The sequence below is a fragment of the Thermobia domestica genome, chromosome 11 (assembly GCF_964235325.1).
Source record: "Thermobia domestica chromosome 11, izTheDome1.hap1.1, whole genome shotgun sequence".
Classification (NCBI taxonomy): Eukaryota; Metazoa; Arthropoda; class Insecta; order Zygentoma; family Lepismatidae; genus Thermobia; species Thermobia domestica.
In genome coordinates this window covers 61,954,380-61,974,305 of record NC_137464.1, presented here as the reverse complement: position 1 = coordinate 61,974,305, position 19,926 = coordinate 61,954,380, and positions in this window count along the sequence as shown.

Sequence of the window (19,926 nt, the reverse complement as noted above, 5' to 3'; positions counted from 1 at the left end):
AAAGTCATACTCGTACTTCCATCAAAATCTATTATTATGAACCATGTGAAGACTATAAAATACATATTTCCTCTGCTGCTATTTGAAGGATCAAGACCAAATTTTCAGTTTAAGTTGAACATAAAACGGAACACATAAATACATTTTATTATTTATCTAGTTTGTAGTGTTGCTAAGTAATAACTAAAAGAATCGCAAGAAGGGACTTTTTAAGGGAAATTTTCTCAAATATCCCTCAATTATTTTTCCTTCGTACACAGAAATGTCACGTTCATCACGTAAATGGAAAGCCTATAATCTTACAAATCGATCGAGGTATAACTTGTTCCATTGTTGCATAAATGGTCTGATCTACGGTCATTTAAAAGATCTGATAGATGTTTGTAAATATACATGGGTGCTAAAGGGCTAAGAGCCCCAGTACCCGGGTGTTGCACTTATATGTTGACCAAACACTATTTTTTGATTCTAAGGACCCTAAGGAACATTTCTAATATAGTGGCAAACCTTTCCTAAAGGGGGAGTTATCACTCCCTTGGCCCTTGGTCTTATAGCTTAGTGTGAACGGATGAGTCAAATAATTTCGTCCTTGACCCAGTCAAAGAATATGCAAGGATCTACAAGTCACATTTCTTTCCATCAATGCGTCTTATAGTTAAAAGAAAGCATGGACGTTGTATTTTCATGCAGTTTTTGTTATGTTCTATATTATGTGATGCACTTGTTACTTAATGTTGGTTATTTAGAAAATTGAATCGGCCATTATTGAACTTTGAAACATGTTTATTCTTATAGAATAATAAACATTTCTGATCAGAGTATATACAATATACACTTATTTATTAAAAACTAGAATACAGTGTAACGGTTTCGATAACTTAACGTTATCTTCATCAGATACTAACCCATCAGACACTGAAAAATTGATATATTACGAGAATCATAAACGGCCAGGACAGTAGTTGTATTGTGATCAACGTCCGGTAGGCTTTCCGATACCACTTCTATTTACAATATGTATTTTGCTGGTAAGATGGTTTATGGTGAGGGTGATCAATCATGTTTTGGTCCATCTAGCTAGACGAAACTAGCAGCATAGCTAAACCCCTTACAATGCATCACAAACTTACCCGTAAGCGTGCAGGACGGTCAAGTGACATACTCTCATGAAACTGCGTAAGAATGCAGGCCCACATGTCAATCAGAGGACAGTGGAGATTCTCCATGTACGAAACTTTTGGGCAAGGAGAGTTTCCCTGGCGACCAAAGCGGATGAAACGATTGGTCGATGATTTTTCATATCACAGACTCAAATTTATTTCGTCATGGAGAATCGTTGGTTAATTGATGGCAAACATGTGTGGCTGCAACAGGAGGTTATTTTTACCAACGTGGTACTGTAGTTTTAATTTGAAAGTAATAAAATAAAATAAAATAAAATAAATCAAACAAACGTTTCAACCTTACCAGCCCAAAATTTATAGGTCAGTAAAGAACATAAATATTGTAATTTTCATGCGTAAGTATTTAATTGGAACCAACCATTAATATAGGTGAAAATAACTTCATCTATACTTCAGTTCTTCCTCAGTGTCTTCGTTTCAATATGAGAATTTCCATCTTAAATATCGCCCCGTGGTTACAAATTTCTTCTTCATTTCTTTCTTTACGTTCCCTCACATCTCTATAAAGAAAATTGAGGCATAAGGTAAACAACGGAACAAGTGCTTTAGTCGAATTTGTGAATTACAGGCAATTTAAAAGCTTTGAGCTCATAGTCATTCAATTAAATCAAGGCTTCAACTCTAGTGGCGTTTCGATAAAAGAGCACGTGTGACACTATAGAAGCAGCCTAAATCTTAATATCGCAGCTGTCCCATTGAAATTTCAGGCCTTGTTCCAGTTGGCGTTTGTTCCGTTGTGTCAGCCGCATTTCTCTATTTTTACTCAAACAAGAATGCAAGGTTGTTCTTTCAAGTCCTTAAAATTATTCTGGATATTTCTGTGAAGGCACGTCACTGTTCAAGTACCCGCTCCCTATCTAGGTCACATGTAAATTGCAACTTGTATTTAAGTCACTTAGTTAACTAGAAACAAATAATAACGTAATCCTCTCCGTGACAGTAAAGAAATTGAAAGTAAAATTGTCCAATTACAGTTTAAAACAGATTCTAAAGAAACAGAAGATTATATGCAAGAATTCAGACTTACAGAAAATGACTAGCATGTCTTGTAGAAATTTATCCCTACATGTTACGATGAAAATCAGCCAAGGCAGAAGATACTGTATTTCCTTGTATCCTTCAGAAATGATACTTCTAATTTAATGCAAGCGGGCACCCAGAATTCTTTGTTTCTAGGGATCCAAAGTTTCGGGGACTGGACACACTATGTTTGTGCAGTACTGAACAGTCTTCACCCTAAAACAGGGCGCAAAATTTCTGGTCGCCATTGGTGACTAGAAATTTAGAGCTGGCGACCAGTGTTCAGTACGAATGGTTTCTGCCTAAACTCACTTCAGGACTTTGATTTGGAAACTGCAACCGATGACTGGTACTTCAGTGTAGAGATAGAGCGTTACACAAACGTGAAGTCTTAACGTAAGATATTTTCAAACATGTATATAAATTGTCCAATTCAAAATTTATTATCCTCAATCTAATTGTCTGGTTTTGAAATTTTATGTCTTGCTGTACTCTCTTTCTTTGTCAAACCAAAGACCGTAGGGAAGACCTCTCATAATTCGTACGTGAGAGATACTGGCGACCAGTGGCATATTTAGGGGGGGGGTCTTCCGGGCTTAAGCCCCCCCCGAAATCTTACTTACTATAGTAAAGTATGTGAAATAGCTTGCAGAATTTTCACATTTTCAGGCAAAGCCCCCCCCCCCGAAAGTTAGCTAAGCCCCTCCCGAAACAAAATCGTAAATACGCCACTGCTGGCGACCATCATTTTTGGATTGGTGAATGCGTCTGACTTTGAAATTTTGCGCCCTGCCCTAAAGGACAATAAATGATTGTTAAGCATTACCGCCTATATTCTCAGAAAAGACGATGGAACTAGATTCTTTTTACAAGAGTACAAATGAAATAAGAGATCAAATCCTGCATCAATCATTTGTCTGCTAAATAAGCATAGTGTTATTTAAAAAAGGGAATAAATATATGCAGAGTTACGAAATTTTGGGAGCAGTGGGTTCGGGCCCAGTGAAACCACTCAGGGGTGCACCCCTGGTTTAACGTCTCACAATTATGCCCTGTAGGATAAAGGAGAAAAATGATTAACGGAAGTGAATGATTATGACAGAATCGGTGGAATGAGAATGTGTAAGAAAATCCGGAAAACACCGAAAAAAAACAGACAAAATGCCCTCCTTGTGACTCAGGACTGAAACCACTGTGAGAATGCAGCTCAACCTCGGAAACGACTCCCGGTTCCCCCCAACTGTAATTCACTTGTAAAGAATTTATTTAAACATGTTTACATTTATCCTACATTTAAACATGAAGAATATTTATAATAGAAAAAGTTGAAGTGCCCGTTCTTCGCAAGAGAAAAATACAATTGGAAATTTGGATATTGAAAAAAAAAATCTTTCTTTACCCCTTTAGAAGCGAAATGTTTGAAGACGCTGTAAAAGGTGTTCATTTTTTTTATTATGAGTTTGTAAAATGATTGTCGTACTTCAAACTCTAGCGAATCCTCACATTAGGCATTTTCTGAATAAAGAATAAAAATTTTTAAAACTAGAAATCGTCTCCTGTGGGATCTGAATACTTGAAAAGACTGAACATATTTTCGAACTAAACTTTGTACACCCTTTCCCTATCCTCCATAGTATTTTTCGATTTACATTTGGATTTGTATTTTTACCCGGGGCAACTCTAGAGAGGGTGGGTGGGGTGGCAAAGTTGATGAGAGGGACTTTTGGAGGGGATTTTCCAGATATTCTCCCATTTTTTCCTGTTCAGGTATGTTATCAGGGCCAATACATAGCACTTCTGGAAAGATTGTTTTATGCTGAAGAGAATGAACTATAAGCCATGACTTTCCAATGAACAGTGTTGATGCAATACCTATTTCACTGAAACTCTACTATTTTATTTATACTAACAGGGTAATGAGCCCCAGGGGGTTACTCGGTTGTCCATGGCACGTAATTTTTTGAGCATGAGCATATATTTGCTATGTTGGATCTTTTGATCCAGAAAAGGGGTTTGAACCTCCTTAGCTTCCCTTAGGATATGTACTTAAAAGAAAACTTTTCTTATCCCTTGTTTCCATGACAAAAAGACTTTTCTGTCGAAATTTCGTTTTTACCTGTAGTAACATTTCCTTCATGTTGATGAATGATTCACTCCTAGCCTCGCTGCTGAAAGGGACGTTAAATTCAAAATCACCTCACCTCACCTTAGTCTTTTATATAATAATGGAGATACGAAAGAAAAAAATTCAGAACTACATCAACACATTGATAATTACGAACTTTCCAAATGTAATGTATAACTAGTGCAAGTATAACCAAACACACATCATGGAGAGTCATAGAATTATCATTAGGATGAAGTGCTCTTGCATATATACGTACTCTCATGTCCAAAATGATTGTCGCATATCTATAACTGTCTAAAATGCAAGCCATTCGGTCTTCCAGTGTACTTTATGGGTTCTTGTGACACGAAGTTTAGTATTTTCTTTTAATAAACAGAGGTGAGGCGAAATGCAGGAATTTCAGATTTAAAAAAAAAAAAAAGTTGAGAATGCTCCGACAGCATTGCCAGAACGAACTTTAAAAAGAACGGAGAGATGGAGCGGGAAGGATAACTGTCATTATTCATAGATGTAAAAGTAAATCTTTTTATCCACACATTCTTGTTTCTCGCAAAACTTAGCAAAATATCATCTCTCTAGGACTTATAGTTCTCGAGATATGGTTGCTTAAATACCTAGAAATTCGAACATTTTGGCCAATATCTGGGGAACGGTGGCCAGTTGGACAAGGTCAGATAAACAGTGGCCACCGGTTACTGTTTGGCACCAAAATATTTACCATCCTCTTAGGTATTGATCAACATCAATATCATCTCTCTACAACTTATGGTTTCCGAGCTATGGCTCGTTAAATATCTAGATATTGGCCATTTCTACACGAGAACGGTAAGTCATAGAGAGATGATATTGGTGTTAATCAATACCTAAGAGTATGGTAAACATTTTGGTACGGATAATAATTAGTGGCCACTGGTCAACTGACCATTGGACAAACTAGTGGCCAGTTGGACAGTGGCCACCGGTTACTATTTGGTACCAAAATATTTACCATCCTCTTGGTATTAATCAACATCAATATCATCTCTCTACAACTTATGGTACCCGAGTTATGGCTCCTTAAATACTTAGAAATTGGCCATTTTTGGCCAATATCATGGAAACGGTAAGACATAGAGAGATGATATTGGTTTTAATCATTACCTAAGAGTATGGTAAACATTTTATACCGGTATAAAGTAGTGGTCACTGGCCAACTAGCCACCGATTACTATTTGGTACCAAAATATTTACCATTCTTTTAGATATTGAGCAACACCAATATGACCTCTCTATGACTTACGGTTCTCGAGATATGTCTCGTTAAATCTCTGGAAGTCGGCCATTTTTTGGTCAATATCTCAGAAGCAGTAAGAGTGACTCGAAAAATTTAATCACTTTCTCTGGTAGTTTTTGGTGTTCTATCAAATGCAGGGTTCAAAATTGAAAACATTGCAAATAACAGACAGAAGGACAGACACACAGACACACATAGATAATTCAGTAACGAACTTTTTAAGTTCGTTGATAAATTACCTTTAGTTTCCTTTTCTTAAGAGTATGCAGTATCAAAATACTAACGTCTTTTGCCAAATACTATTAAATTACACTTCCTGGCGCTACAACCCACAAAAGGCTATTGTCAGCTAGATTGCTCACGTTCAACTGGTTCATGTGTGGCCAGCGCATCAGTCTCCAGGAGCCATTATTTCTGGCTTTCTGGACTGAAGTTAACTACCTCTTAATTCAGACAACTCCCCAATTATCTAATGATGCTGGAAATGAATGAATTCAATAATGGAAATTTTTAGTATGAATGAATTCAATAATGGAAACGACAATAGAACCCGGAATTATGCACATCGAGGTCGAGCACAAAAATAATTCAGCTAAACAGGGTCTAATAATAATAAAAATAATAATAAAAACTAACATCTACTTCCTTTTCTTGGGCCCCTATTCGCACCGGTGGATTTTATTTATTTATTTATTTATTTTTTTTTTTTGTGAATATGATAACGAAACAGAGTTGAAAAACATGAAGAATATAATATATAACTGACCTGCTGAAAGTTTGTCTAACGTTAAAGATAGAGCTTATGGGAGATAAGATTTTTTTTTGGATTTTTCAGATTAATATTTGTTTTTCGTGAAATAAGTCGTAACATTGACAATCATAACGGAAAATAGTACGTGAAAGTAGAATCCATTTTAGCATCACTATACTAAAGTATAGCCAAGAACTTGAACCGAGTTAGCCCTCTGCTTACTACGTCACTGACTGATCAATCATTAACTTATTTAGCTAACTAGATGGCACACAATTTCGAATTTACAGCTATCCTTTTGCATAATAGTGTCTGAGTGTTACCGGTATCTTATTTTTTTCTATTTTTCTCTTTTTTTTTTAAATCATATTTTCAATCATATAAAGGCGAAGTCATACAAATGGCTTACTAAAAGAACTTTTGTTTTGTTACACTGAGAAAAAAAAATGTAGGTGGCATACTTAAAAACGTAGGTTACATTCGTAATTCCTGTAGTTTCTGGACTTAACGTACAACCGTATATAACATCCTGCAGCAAACGTATAGCTGAAAAAGTATGTATTATACGCACTGTCTGCATAAGTGCAATGACGTCATTCGTGTGACGTCATCTGCAGTAACAAATATATACGGAGGTGATATCTAGCTTTGTGACGTCAGGATCGTATGTAGCATGTGGGTTAATAATGACGACACACACTGACTATCAGGACGGAGCATAATTTCAAGAAGTATGCAATATACGTTCTTTACGTATGTTTCTTTCGTTCAACCCCAAGACAGCATCTATATTGTACTTGTGCCCCGTACGTACGACTAGATACAGTATACGTATTGTACGTATGTATTATACAGATTTTCCTTATGTCGCACACAGCTTGTCCAGATACAGCATACAGAATATCCATATGCACCATACAGAGTGCACATATGTAGCTTACAGACTGTATGCATGCAGCATATAGATTATACGTATGTCGCGTACAGGTTGGCCATATGTAATGTATGGATTGGATGTATATAGCTAATAGGTTGTCCATATGAAATATACGGATTTTACCTGTATCGCATACGTATTGCCTTCTTGTAATATATGGATTGGACATATGCAGGATCTAGATTGTACGTATAGTGCACCATTATTAAAGTGCTGCAACATACTGCAAAATGCATGATACATTCTTACTGTAATGTTGTCAAATATTGTTTTACTCTGTATGAAAACTAAATAGCTTAAAATATGTTTGATCTCCTTTGTGCCAATAATAATAAAATTAACAATCTTAGTTTGGAGCAGTGAAAGTGTCCAAAGAAATGTATTTACCTGCAGGGTGTCCTATAAGTTTGGATTTCCTGCTAATTCGTTGGGAAGCTACTGCAAAGCCAAGTGTTGAAAAGTGACACAAGCGTTAATTTTAAAATTATGGGCACAAAGGAGGTTAACCATATGTTAAACTATTTTCGTTTTCATACAGAGTAAATCAATATGTGATATATTACTGTAAGAATTTATCATATGCTTTGTTGTTAGTTAGTTCCAGCACTTTAATAATAATGCAAAATGCACAGCCATATACAATCCTATATTCAAACTCAAACAACTTCTCTGTACATTTTAATTAACAGGTATTTTTTTTTTAATGTCGCAACAATTAAAAGTATGGTGTCAGCTGAAAACGTGTTCGCTCACAAGATAATTTCTACTCAGTACTCGCCATAAAAATGCAACACCAAGAAGGAGGCTGGGTAGCTGCGCCAAAGTTCCCAGGCCGATACCTAATAGTAAGTGCAGAATACTCTTAAACGTCCGCCGTATTCGCTGTGCGACAACGTGGTGACAGCGGAGGCGTTGTGCAGCCATCGACTAAACATATTTATCCTTCCCTGCTCTAGACATTCTGCAAATTTGGATTTTCGTGGGTGCATCCTTCTCAGTGCAACATTTTAAGCAACGAGCGGATTAACAGTCTCATACATTGCTTAAAGAAAGAGCAATGATTCTCAGAATTACTCGGAAGATATTATATATATATATACAATAATTTAAAACTGTTATTTCAAACTTTGCAATTCAGAGCACGAAAAGAACTATAGCTAAAGGAACACTGATTTTAGCCAGATAGTAACTAGTAAACTCAATCACACTCAGTACCATTAGTTCATGGTGTTATCCGTAAGTCAGAGATCATGGTATCTCATTTCGTGTAGACTTTTGCATTTGTTTAATGCTAAAAATGTATTTTATCGCTACTTGAACCCAGTACCATATATATATACCGACAGGACGTACCTTAGTCACAAGGTGACATGAGTGAAACACTAAACTATTCGATTGACACCTGCGGCCTTGTCAACACTAGAGAAAGTTACAAAGTGATTAAGTAAATACGGAACATAGTTCATACAAAGTATAGCGATGTATGAAGTCTCCGTTTCATACGACTTGGATAAAGGATACATCTGAAATTGCAACAAAAAATATATGATTTCTCTGGATAATTTGGATTAGTCCAGAATTCGAACACATATACGTTGGTAAGTCGAACTTTTTTTTTTTTTTTTTTTTACTTCTTTCTTCGGATTCCCAATAAAGTTGACTACTGAAAAGCTGAGTTACAGATTCTGTATTAAAACAACACCTTTGCTAGACATGTTCAGTATACACATTGTCTTACATACAGAACAATACATTAGTTATTAATGCATGTCTGAAATAATAGTGCTTCGTATAGAATTTTACTTCATTCAAACGTAATAGCACGAAGATAAAAAAATATTGCGAAAGATAATGTTCTTATTACAGAGAAAAAGAGTTGAAATGACTTAACAGTAACAAACATTTTCTTTAAACAGAGACAATATTTTATTCTAATTTATGGAAGAAAGAAATAATTTGTAGTACAGTATCTTTATTAGGGTTATATGTTCGTACAAAAGAATGTAAGTACAATTGGGTCTGTCTTCAGAAAGGACGTACTTTTAGCCACAACCTACACTGCTTCTTTTCACTGTCTTTCAAGCAGAATCCTGGTTTGATGCACGAAATACCTGAAACAAAAATCAGAAAACATTTAAAATGTTACATTCGGTGTGCTCAACTTGGTTGTACTTAACAATACAAAGTATCTTAACATTTTTGAGATTAAATGGACAAAATCTGTTCGGTCAGGTATGGACTTTTAGGTTGCACATAGAAAAATTACGAAGTGTTTATTGATGCTGAATAACAACTCAAAATGTATTACTATTCAAAAGTAAGTGGGTACCCCAATGGTGTTCGGGGTACCATGGGGTATCTAATGTCTGTATTTTTTTAGATATATGGAAATGTATGTCTCTAAAATGTAAGGAACTGACATCTGTTTACCGAAAACCTCAACTCGGTAAGCCTTATGGATATTGAGATATGGGAAAATAAAGAGCGACACCATAGAAGTGTGGGGTTTGAGTACTAGATGGTGCAGTTTCGGAAATGTAATTACGAGGGCTTACAACAACCTCAAAAGTAATTTCAATTAAATACACTACACACACGCCCTGATGGGGCTTTTCGGGTACCATGATATTCGCAGAACTCTCATTTCTAAATATTCTAAAATATGTCTTAATAACGTTTTAAAGAACGTTAGAGGTGTGTGTTTGCCGAAACTGCAAGTCGGTACGCCTAACAGTTACCGAAATATGGTGAAATAAAAAGCGACACCATAGGTACGTGGAGCTTGCATATTAGACAGTACAATTTAGAAAATTAATTAAAATATGACTATCAAGATATTGTCAAATAAAGGGAGGATCCATACAGTTATGGGATTTTCGTGTTAGGTGGTAAAGTTTCCGAAACCGGTCATGGAAAGTTAATAAGCATCAGTAGCAATTTCATCTTAAAGTAATTAGGTACTTCCATGGAGTTTAAGAACATCATGGGGTCTACCAAGGTTAAATTTTAAAAGCTTTGGAAAATATATTTTGACATTTGTAAAGAGTATTAGAAATATGTATTTACCTAAAATTTCCAGCTAGTACATCTAGCAGCTAGAGAGACACCATACAATAAAAGCGTATTAGATCTTGAAATTTCAGAAAACAATTATTGATCCTAACAAAAGTTAAATAAGATGGTACTTCTATGGGTTAAGTGACTACCTCAGACTTGTCAGTACAATTTCGATCGAAAGATTAATTCAGCTCTAAATTTTCTTTGGACAATTCCAAGCGTTCATCGGGCTCTGAAATAAGTGAACATTTTTTGTCAATATCTAATATAGCAAGCGAGATATAAGAAATTATTTTATGACGTCGTAAAAATAGAGACCCACATGGATTTGTACTTTTGAGTCTTTGCTGTAAGAAGAAATTTCAGAAAACAACCGTATATACCTTAATAGAAAATTAAATGGGCGGGAGCACGGTGGCTTAGTGGTAGAGTGCTTACCTCTGGTGTATTGGGTTCGTGGTTCGATCCGCGGCCGTCAGTTTGTAGTGGACATCGTATTCGTGGGTTTTCTAGGGGTACTACCTCTCCTCCCACCTTTGCATTCCATCAATTCTGTCAACAACATTCACTTGCTTTAATCGTAATCTCCCTGAGACTAAAATGCATAATCGTGGGTCGCTACACTGAAATATTTCCTTTTATTTAATTTTAAAATGAAATAGGGAGTTAAGTATGATCGTATCTCTATGGGATAAGTGAAAACTCCAATAGTTTCTGCAAAAGAAGACTAGTTAAAAACCCTACCACTAAGCTACTGTATCCCCGTCCATTGAATTGTCTATTAAGTTATATACAGTAGTTTCCTGAATTTTTTTCTTATGGGAAAGACCCAAAAGTACAAATCCATAAAGATCTATTTTTACGTCATAAAATATATAATTCCTTATATCTTCTCGACTATCTTAGATATTGACAGCGACTTTTCATTCTTTTGCACAGCTCGATGAACCCTTGGAATTGCCTGAAGAAAACCTAGGACTGAACTAAATTTTCGATCGAAATTGTACTAAGGTACTCATTTAACCCATAGAAGTACCCATCTGATTTAATTTTGTTGCGACCAATAATTGTTTCCGAAATTTCAAGATCTCATACGCTTTTATTTCAGTGTTTCTCCAGATGTTAGATGTACTAGCTGGAAGTTTTGGGTAAACACATATTTCAAATATTGTTTACAAATGTCAGATTATATTTTCAAAAGCTTTTAAAATTTAATTTTGGTAGACTCCATGATGTTCTAACACCCCCTGAAGATATATAATTACTTTAAGATGAAATTGCTACTGGTGTTTATTAACTTTCTATGATCGATTTCGGAAATTTTAGCATCTAACACTAAAACCCCTTAACTGTGTTGGTCCTCCCTTTATTTGACAACATCTTGATAGCCGTTAGTCATATTTTAATTCAATTTCCGAATTCTAGCGTCAAGTATGCAAGTCCCACATACCTATAGTATCGCTCTTTATTTTCCCATATCTCGGTATCCATAAGGCTTACCGAGTTGCAGTTTTCAGTAAAAAAAAAAAAAATCAGTTGTTTACATTTTAGAGACATGTATTTCCAAATATCTAAAATGCAGAAATTAGGTACCGCATTGGAACCCCATTGGAGTACTCACTTACTTTTGCATAGCAGGGTAAAAACGCCAATGGTTCTCACTTTAAGGTTGAAAACATACTATTTTGTCTCTTCTCTGAGCATCGTGAATCTGTCGGAGCTGTACCATAGTTGGAAGGACTCACTGATCCTTCCTATAATGACCATATAGTCAGAATCCAAAAAGGAGTAGCCGTTGAAGGAAAAACAATATTTTAAAATCCTTGCACCAGTAGTCGTCACCTTAAAATCAAAATGTTCCAGTAGTAGTCAGGATTTTCTACCAGTATTCGTCACTCAAATAACTTGATATAATTTATTCAAAAACGCACTGTGTATCAGTTTAGGGTTAAGAATACAATATAAAGTAGTAAGCTTAATAACTTTGCATCACTTTTAGCACTCAAGAAAGAAAATAGAAACGTTTCTACATACTTTTTAAAGCAATTTCAGAAAGAAAAATGTTAACTGAATTCAAAAGTTAACTGTATATCACTTTCACGTTAAGAGTACGAGATACTATGTTTAATAACTATACATCACTTTAAACACTCAAGAATGAAAATAAACGTTTGTACATTCATTTTAAAAACAATCTGAGAAATAAAATAAGTTAACTGAATTCAAAATTTAATTATACATCACCTTAAGCTTAAGAATACACTATAAAATACTGAGATTAATAAAAAATGAAATCTTTAACGTCCCACGGTTATGCTGGTTAGGCTAAAGGAGACGGTGATAATGAGAAATGACTGAAATGGTGGAATAAAGAAAGTGGCAGGAAATGGGAGAACCCCGAGAAAACCCACGAGCACGGTGTTTGTCCACCACAAAGTCCACACGGCGCGAGCTGGGATCGAACCAGGGACCCCCTGCACCGGAGGTGAACGCTCTACCACTGAGCCACCGAAGAGTAGACGACTGAAGGCGCAAGTAGCATACAAATTTATGATGCTGAAGGCATTATTTTTCACAGCTATGGAGGAAAGAGATAGAAACAAAAAAAAAATAACAGGAAATCTTTGTTTTACGTCCTACGAATATGCTATGTAGGTTGACGGTCAGAATTGAGTAATGAAAATTGATGATCTTGGAATACGATTTGGCCGAATAACGAGGGAGAAAATAATCATTGATTAAATATTAAATTGAAAAGAATTAAGAACCTGACGCTTAAATACTTATCTATCCGGCACCCATCTTGATCCCCATAAAATATCATGAAGTGCTTGATTGATTCTAAACCCAATAATAGTAATAGTAATTTAACAAGAAACACAGAATATATAATTTACGCACCTTGAAATGTAGAAATTAATGATTGTAATCCCCAGCTTTCCAATAGACCTTTGATTTCTTCAAATGAAGATTCGGATATCTTGTTTCTTCTCAAGCAATAATGGGTTACAATAATCAGTTGCAGTCCAAAGCCAAGTCACTAAGTGAAGCATGAATATAAAAGAATTCATTAGTTAGATGCATACAAAATCCTACGCATGTAAATCCGAATCTACTTATATTAAATTGTAAATTTAAACAAACTAAATTATACTACAGTTATAGTGACATAAAACATACATTAAATAAGGTATACAGGGTGTCTCAAAAGTCCCCTGACATAGGGTAACTCTGTTATTATCAGAGTTACAACAAAATGTAGGAGAGGAAAGCATCTCCAAATATGATGTTTTCAATCTAAAGTGAAGGAATTTTTAAAATCGGATGACTCGTTTGCGCTGTACACTCTTTATGCGCCTAATGTGAAATGAAAATGCAACGTTGCCATTTACCTGGACCTACAACATAAGTGAATGAAGTTACTTTCTTTTGCGCTAACATTTCGATGGCCAGCCCCCGTTTCAAACAGGAACTTCATTCACTTATGTTGTGGGTCCAGGTAAATGACAACGTTGCATTTTCATTTAAATTTGGGTGCATAAAGAGTATACAGCACAAATATCTCGTCCGATTTTTTTTGAAAAAAAAAAAGTATTCACTTTAGATTGAAAACGTCATATTTCGATATGATTTTTCCTCTTACATTTTGATGTAACTCTGATAATAACAGAGTTACCCTATGTCAGGGAACTTTTGAGACATACTGTATACATCATAAGAAGTTCCTTTCTAAATTCTACACGGATGTGGTTTCATTGAATGTGAGGTGGGTGATACACATTAGGCCTTTTGGGAGTACATCACACGGACGACCGTAATTTTGTGTTCAAAATTTTTATTATGAACTGGTGGGATATGTGATACATATGGCCACGGGCTAGAATTTTCTCAGTATGTCAAAAATGCAATCAGATTTCATGCAGCTTAATTTGGTGAAAAGCTATTGCCAATTGAACGTTACATTTACCTCTTTCTTGCAGATGTTAAACCATGCCGTTAGCACGTGAGGAATGGATCGAAATAATAAAACTGTGGGACTGGAGGAGTATATGTGCAGTGGTTGCCGATTGCAGAGTCATCCACAATGTGACTCTGTGTCACATGTTTCAGTGCTACAGTAATTAACTAAATTTGAGAAGACGAGCACATTCGTGAACATACATCGTAACGGTTCAAACTCGCGGGCCCTTTTTCCTTCCCCATTTTGAACCGGTACATGAAAATGCCATTTTCTCTATGTTTGCCTGCGCCGATTTTGAAAATTCCTTCACTAATCGATTTCTCTCGACGAGTACTACAAGAATCAGTTAAAATCGCACGGGCCCTTTTTTCTTCCCCATTTTGAACCGGTACATGAAAATGCGTTTTTCTTCATGCTTACCTGCGCCGATTTTGAAAATTTCTTCACTAGTCGATTTCTCTCGTTGAGTACTACAAGAATCAGTTAAAATTTCGCGGCCCTTTTTCTTCCCCATTTTGATCCGGTACATGAAAATGGGTTTTTCTTCATGCTTGCCTGCGCCGATTTTGAAAATTCCCTCACTAGTCGATTTCTCTCGTTGAGTACTACAAGAATCAGTTAAAATCTCGCGGGCCCTTTTTCCTTCTCCATTTTGAACAGGTACATGAAAATATGATTTTCTCCATATTTGCCTGCGCCGATTTTGAAAATTCTTTCAGTAATCGATTTCTGTCGTCGAGTACTACAAGAATCAGTTAAAATCTCGCGGGCCCTTTTTTCTTTCCCAACCCAATATTTTTATATATTTTGAATGTATTCAAGTATGGAACAAAAGTGTTTAATTAATTCCCTTAGTAGGCTTCTCAACTTAATATTTTTCAACTTAAATTTTATTTGTTTTGATTATTTATTTTCTTGTGACTCAATATTTAATTGCAATCGTTCATTGGGGAGAAGGGTGGCCATTCTCAAATATATAAATATAGTATTCTTAAAATTTATGTCTTCTCGTATTATTAGTTTCTTCCACTAGACCTGGAAATTGCAAAATTAATACCTGGAAAACCTGGAAAATTCAGGGAAATTGAGTTCCATATTTATGTATGAACCCTGCTATTTACAATTTTTTTCGAATAGGGAGAATTGTACAAAAGGGTGTTTTGGGAATGGTATAACAGTAGGTTTCTGGGGGTGTTGTTCGAAATGAAATAAAATCTTTAAGTTTTACGTCCCACTATTATGCTTGCTAGGCTACAGATGACTTGGTGTTGTTCGGTGGGGGTCAATGTTGCCAATTTTGGGAAAAGTCACTAAATCAGGGGAATTCGACCTCAACGATAGCGTAGGGTGACCATAAAATTTTCAGTTAATAACGGGATAGGTTCTGGCTTTTAGATCTACCTTTGTTCTTACCAGTGCCTTGGGGCCGCGGTGGCTCAGTGGTAGAGCGTTCACCTCTGGTGCTTGGGGTTCCGGGTTCAAACCCTGCTCCCGCCAAGTGAACTTTGTGGTGTACAAACACCGTGTGCGTGGGTTTTCTCGGGGTTCTCCCGTTTCCTCCCACTTTCTTCATTCCACCATTTCATTCATCTCTCATCATCACCGTCTCCTTTAGCCTAATCGGCATAACCGTGGGACGTAAAACTCAAAAATTTCATTTCATTTCATTTATCAGTGCCTTGATATCAGAGTTCCCCCTCTCTCTCTCTTTGTTACTGAGCGGGTACTTATGAAAAAGGAAAGACACGTTGAAGTTTGTTCAACACACAACCAACTGCTAAATCTCTGCTGTCTTTCGAGCAGTACTACGAACTATAGAGTATGTTTAATATAGGGAATTTCAGTTCAATTTTTGCCTCTTTGTTGTTATTAATACTTTTAAAAGGAGTAAAGGTACTGGGTTTGTTATTTACTTCTTTCATTTACATAAAATGGGACGAATACTACTTTTTTCCATCTACTGACGGGAAGGCCGGGAAACGCCCCTAAAACGGGACTGTCCCGGTCAAAACGGGACGTATGGTCGCCCTACGAATAATTTTTCCGATTGGAGACTTTTATGGGTGATTTTTAAATGACGATTCAGCTACTTATACATTTAGCGACTTTTTGCTGCAAACAAAATTTTCATCTGTAGAGAAGCATTATTAGTTCAAAACAGTTTTTGAACTAATAATGCTTCTGTTTGTTCTTTTTTCTGTTTGTTTGTTTTAATCAGCGCAAGTGATGAAGAGTTTGGAAATACAGCGTACCCACTGGCCCACAATCCTGCATTGTTATGTTGCCCTTGTCCTCTAACGAAGAAGAACTACAAACTTGATGTCCTTTAGTTCGCAGTTTCCGTTGAGAGACACACGTAATACATCTTTACCGATAGCAAAAAGATTAGCTATAGATGCGTGAATAAAGGCGATGTGGATGTTTGTTATATTTGTTCTTTGGGGTCTTTTAATTATTCTGCAGTTTTTCTTTTACAAAAAATTGCTTAACGTAAGTACTGTAGTGTTAATTATTTCGGAACTATTTTGACTCCACAATATGAACAAAAGTACCCGAAACAATCTGAAATGATCCCTGAATTCAAGGATTGGTTGCGCTCTGTTTACAAAGATGTGAGTAGAACCAGCGGCGCAAATCTGTCTTCAACATTGGGGGGGAAGGGTAAGACCGTTACCATACTTTTTATTTTGCGATGTCCAAAATAGTTATGAAGTTGAAAAACAATGTTGTGGAGTATCAGAGTTGTCTTCAGCATTGGGAAGCTGCAGATTTGAGGCTTATTCTGGGAGACGTCTATTTTATATCACGTTCCTTTGTAGCAATTGGACAAAAATCATCAAATTTCTCCCAAAAAACACATTTCAAATCGGATTATTGGGGAAAACTCCCCCTCAGTTCCAAGATTGGAGGGGACATGTATCCGTCATCCCCCCCCGGGATTTGCGGCAGTGAGTAGAACATATTGTTTAGTTTACATCTACAACTTTAAAACAATGCTTATAGACAATGAATTTCTCGATTATTTTTTATAGCGACTTTTCACCCAAAATTCGAGTCGCCACCTCTCGTTTCGCAAACTTATTGTCAACATTTTGGCAACACTGGTTGCGGGGAGAGCTACAATGGAAATGAAAATGAAATGAAATCTTTGAGTTTTGTGTCTCACGGTTATGCCGGTTAGGCTAAAGGAGACGGTGATGATGAGCAATGAATGAAATGGTGGAATGAAGAAAGTGGGAGGAAACGGGAAAATCCCGAGGAAACCCACGCACGCGGTGTTTGTTCACCACAAAGTTCATTTGGCGGGAGCTGGGATCGAACCCGGGACCCCAAGCACCAGAGGTGAACGCTCTACCATTGAGCCACCGCGGCCCTAAGAGATTGAGAGTCATAAACTTAGTCACTTTCAATTTTGTAATATATATATATATATATATATACTGTATATATATATTACAGTATATATTACTGTATATATATATTACATCACTGACTGATAACTAAAATGCTTGGATTGTATATATAAAAGTCACCCCCTGCCCGTAAAAAGCTCCATTCAAACTCGGAATCGAACAATTGCATCTGTAAAGCAGTGCTGAGTTGATTTTAACGTTCCTTTCAGCAGCAAGGCTGTATGAGACATGGACTTACCGATTAACGTGAAATCCGAACCACATAAGCTCCGGCCGGGAATCGAACCCGGGTGTCCCACGCCAAAGGCGTGTACACTAACCACTTAGCCACGAGGGAACCCATCTGGGTAATAGTTAAGAACAGGTACTTCTCATCTCCCGTGCACGAGGATACATCTTATTGTTGCACTACCTAAACACCCTAAGTACAAGGGCAAGAACTCAGTCTATTACCTGCTTTTTAACATCCTAGATCAGCGTTTCCTAACCTTTTTCAACTTGCGGCACACTACGGATGTAACTTGAATTCTCGCGGCGCACTCATAGATATTATTATTTGTAAATATAAAACTAGTATTTTTTCTGCGATTATTGATCTCCTTCTCACAGAGAAGAAAGCTCAATCACTGTTTTTTCCCCGTGGTAAATTATTATGCTTATTTTTCATTCTAATTTAAAAATATAAAACAATTGCAATGAAATATTGGACTCAGGTTTTTAAAACTAAGCTTTCTTGTTCGAAAACTGTATCCAACCTTTCACTAAGAAGTAAGATCACTAAATAACGAACGAACAAACAAATCGTTTTTACTTTTAAAATACAAATGTATTTAATTTGTCGAAAGGATTGAATGTTATTTTAAATTTTCAAGTTACAAAATAGTCTGCAACAATAAAGAAGCAATAATAGTCACAACAATGATAACCAATATATATTTTCAACATTAAAAATGTACAGAAAAGTAACACGGTATGAAACTTAAAGTTGTAGATTCATAGTAGAGGTTCATAGTAATGTGAAATAAAAATATACATTTTTCCTTCGTCTTGCAATTTGATTGCTATAGAATTAATAATTTGCTTCGACTTCCTCGCGGCACACTAGCGGCCCATTCACGGCACACCAGTGTGCCGCGGCGCACCGGTTGGGAAACGCTGTCCTAGATAGTCAATGAATAATTCCTGAAAGTATGGCGTTTCTCGTCCTTCCCTAAATGGGAAGTACGGCTCCTTAACTATAACCCTCATCTGTAAGGCAGTGTAAGCAACAAAAAATTAAAAAAAAAAAAAAAAACGCACACTGGATGTTTGCGCAACTGAGGATCAAAACATCCTCAATGGAGTATGAGAAATCGTAAACGTCAATCAAAGTGTGTTTTTGCTTATTCATTACTTCGTTAATAGTTAATTCCTTCTAGAAATAGTGAAACAATACTATGAAGAAACACTAATTAAACTAATAACTATTACGTTGTGTTTCTTACCATACCGTTTTTACCAGCCATAGAATTTGAACCTAGTACTATACTGCATTAGTCACGCCGGAACGAAGGGTGAAATTCAAATGCCTGGCACTCGTAGGTGTTGAAGCTGTGTTGTAGTTACGCGGCCTGCGTTGGTACTCCTCAACATAAATACGTCACTGCCCAAAACCAGGAAACATCACAGACAGAAGACAGGGGCACAATCAGTGCCTGACACTTCACGAACTCAAACCCGCCAAGACTCAACTCAACATGACCTTCAATTACGTTCTACAGTAGAAACCAAACCAATGCTAAGGCACAAACTTACCAACTTCCTATATGAAAACACAAGAAAAAAAAATTCAAACTTTTTGGTTCCAAAGTGATGCCATAACAATAATACTAAAAAGGTTTTAATTCTCAGTAACCCAAACATTAATTAACTAGGGAACATAACAAGGAAAAATAAATAAATAGAAATCAAATCAAATTAAATTTAAAAAATAAAAACCTGACAAGTAAGCTCTCCCTGACTACTTTTTTTTAAAATTTCAGTGAGGCTGTAAAATATATCAATATCTTCGTCAAATATATATATTTCAATGTAAACAAGTTCTTTAAACAAAAGAAAGCTCTGTAGTAGAGCGCTTACCTCTGACCTGTTAGGTCCCTGGTTCGATTCCTGCTCCCGACAAATAGCCTTTTGGTGAACACTGTAGGTGTGGTTATTCTTAAG